Source organism: Aptenodytes forsteri, unplaced genomic scaffold (genome assembly GCF_000699145.1).
Source record: "Aptenodytes forsteri isolate BGI_AS27 unplaced genomic scaffold, ASM69914v1 Scaffold97, whole genome shotgun sequence".
NCBI classification, from domain to species: Eukaryota; Metazoa; Chordata; class Aves; order Sphenisciformes; family Spheniscidae; genus Aptenodytes; species Aptenodytes forsteri.
In genome coordinates, this window is record NW_008795036.1 from 1,447,467 (window position 1) to 1,451,023 (window position 3,557).

Below are 3,557 nucleotides of genomic sequence, written 5' to 3' on the forward strand. Positions count from 1 at the left end.
TACCGGTTGGACTCGATGATCTTAAGGGTCTTTTCCAACCTAAATGATTCTATGATTCTATTCTATGATAAGGTAGGAAGTAATTTTTGAAACGTGAATGGAAAAAGTGCATGATAATTGCAAAATTCTTTTGTGGTGTAGATGGCCTTTACTGACTTTTAATTTGTGCTGATCAGCTGATATATGCTGATGATCAATTTACCATGAAATAAACAGAAAACATGATATAAAGAATGGTTGAAAACTGCTTGAAGCAGCAAGAAACCCCAAATATATGCAAAACTATGAGAAGATGCTGAGCAGACTTGCTTAGTAATAATCCGATATCATCAACAAATCAGATAGTGTAATACTTGGAAACATTTCTTGCTAATAATGCCTTGTGGACGATTGAACTTAAGATGTGCTGCAGAAGCATGATTGTCTGTTCCTCTAATGGGTATATTTAGCCACCGACAACCACTGAGGAGAAGCAATACTGCATGTCTGTAGCTTGGTCTATGGACTTTTTTATGTGGATGTATGGTCCAGTAAGGATGAGGAACGCCTGGTGTTGAGACACACTTTTTAGTGAGGAGGGGGAGCTGATATATACAAAGAAAACTCTGATAAAGATTTCAGGGTGGTCAGTGAAGATTAATAACTGTAAAAGTAGAGTTTCCTGAGCATTTCAATGAGCTGAAGTGCTGTGGTGTTAGAATAAAGCATAATTGAACATCTCTTGGTAGGCTCTTTGCATGATTTTTAAATGTGTGGCTGACCACAGTAAGAAAGAATGACACAGAGTGAACTAGTCTGAGAAGTCTCATGTAAAATGCCAGCACCAGGAACAATGTGACTGTGCTAAGTTGTTAGCACCTTACTTGCTCTAGTGTCAGTCCTGATTATTATTCTTTCTAGGTATGTGATATGAAGAATTTAATAACATTTCTGTTCCTGTATGTAAGCCCAGATCCAAAGTTAATGGAGGAAGGTGACAGTGATTATATCCAGCTAAGGAAAAATCTGGGAACCATGCTTCCGATGGTTTTTGTGAATTACTGTGTGTATGACTAGTACCTGCACACTAAAACTGCTTTTCGGTTTTCACTGAATTTGGTATTTTGCAAAGCAATTCCTACAGCACACTTGTCATGAATAGATGTGAAAAACAGACTCAAAAAGGTCATGCAATCTAAGTGAATGGAGTTTTGTCTTGAATATTTGTGCTATTGTACTTCTGTTGCTCTAATTTATTTATTATTTAATTTTCTCTCTCATTCTGAGCCTTGAACTTCACTTACTCAGTATGGCGGTCAGAACTTCTTAATAAATCAGATTACTTTGTGAACGGTTGGCATCTAGAGAACATGCACTATATTTTTACAAAAAGCCTCTTTTGTAATAGCTGTGGTTGTTGCATATATAACAATAGGCAGTGTTTGAATGTGAGTTTTTTGATTGGACCGTTGTGCACAAACAGAAACAAGATCTATTAGAATTACCTTTCTGTGAATTACTTTTTAAAAATTAAAAAAATATCCAATGGATTTGTACCAATTCCAGATGCCTGTCTGAGCCAAGAACACCATCAGATTTCTGAATTACAGAAAACTGGTTAACTGACTGTAAACTCACAGTGCTTTTTGTGATATGGGCCTACAGATTAATCTGGGGGAGGAGAGTCTGGTAAAAAAGGACTCATATGGCTCGTGGTAAGGGATGACAAGTGGCCAAGAATGTTTGCTGTAGACTACGAGGACATCTACCTGTTGAGGACAGTGGAATGTGGATCCAGTTCTGCTTAGAATTAAACTACATGAAAGCAACTGAAGCCAATGAGTTTGTACATTAAACAAAGAAGGAACCGGTATGGTCCATATGAAAGAGTCCTTCATACCCTCTCTGCTTTACCTGGTTTAATGCAGTAACAAGCAGTATATGTATTTGTATTTTTAAAAAGAGCTATTTTTCAGGCAAGTATTTCTTGCTTTGTTTTGATATCAGAAGATATCACCTGAAATTAATAATCCACTTATTTTTCACTGAAAAGACAACAAAAAATTAAATTCTTAAAAGTACATTTAACTGGTAATGTATACTGTTATATTTGCAGTGTATATACTATTACATTTAAATAATATTTTTAATCTGTATTTTCCCTGGTGGTATATTTTTATACACATGGTATTAGTATACTTGTGTGAGCATTTTCTTAAAGTTTCTTAAAATTCTGTTCCCTGTGGTTAATCCCTATATTGTGGATAAAATAGGCAATGCATCATTTACCAGACATGTTGAGTACCTGAAATTCATAGGATTTGGAATGCAACTTATTATTTGAACACTGCTGGCTAGTGCTAGGCCTGGTATTGTTTCCTGAGTACTCAGTAAAAAAATAAGAAAAGAAATTCTATTCTGTTCAACCCTTTATAGCACACCAATTTCGTTGGTATTTGAAGTCCTATAAAGCCATCCATTAGATAAATGGGAAGGGGGAATAAGAAAGCCATGTTTATAAATTCAGGGTTCAGGGTAGACCTTAGATCTTCTTTTCACAGGCAAAAATGGGACCTATAATTCAAAGGAATTACATCAAAATAATTAAGATCAGAAAATGACCTTTCAGGACACATCCTGCTCACTCTTTCTCTGACCTTTTGTACAGCTCTGTAGCAAAAATGGACAGGGAGCTGCTCCTACTAGGTTACGCAGAGATCCTCATGACACAAAGGATATGTGGGTGCCATTAAACTGATGTATCAGTTCTGTCTCTGTATTTCCACTCAAGGGATGTCTGAGCTTGGCTGGAATCAATAGCAAGTGCTGGGTAGCATGATAGGAATTGCTTTAGGTGAAAAAACCCCTGTAAAATAACAAATTATGAGTATAACCTGGTCATGTAAAATCCTCCCAGACACGTGGAAACAGGAGGTTTGTATAAGTTTCTGTAACCTCTGGCTGGAAATGGCACAGCTTTTTCCATAGGAGGCAAAATATGGCCCTTTTTGAAATAAGGGATGAGTGTTATCGTACAGATTTTCTTTTTTGGTCTATGGCCTGATATGGCTTCCAATGTTTGCCTAATGTTTCAGGCACCGGTGCTACTTCAGCTCGGCCCTTTTGAGGGAAAGAGGGGAAAAGGAAGGAAAAGAATGACATGGTTGTTCCAAAAGCCGAATTACATGGCTGCTTCAAAAGCCTCTGCTGACTTGAGAATCAGTTAATTCAGCTCTTCATTGACTACTTTCTGAGGAAACAGAAACAAAAAAACTTGAGAACAATTCTTATGAGGAGCGGCTGAGGGAACTGGGGTTGTTTAGCCTGGAGAAGAGGAGGCTGAGGGGAGACCTTATAATGCTCTACAACTACCTGAAAGGAGGTTGTAGCGAGGTGGGTGTCGGTCTCTTCTCCCAAGTAACAAGCAATAGGACGAGAGGAAATGGCCTCAAGTTGTGCCAGGGGAGGTTTAGATTGGACATGAGGAAAAATGTCTTTACTGAAAGAGTGGTGAAACATTGGACCAGGCTGCCCAGGGAAGTGGTTGAGTCCCCATCCCTGGAGGTATTTAAAAGACG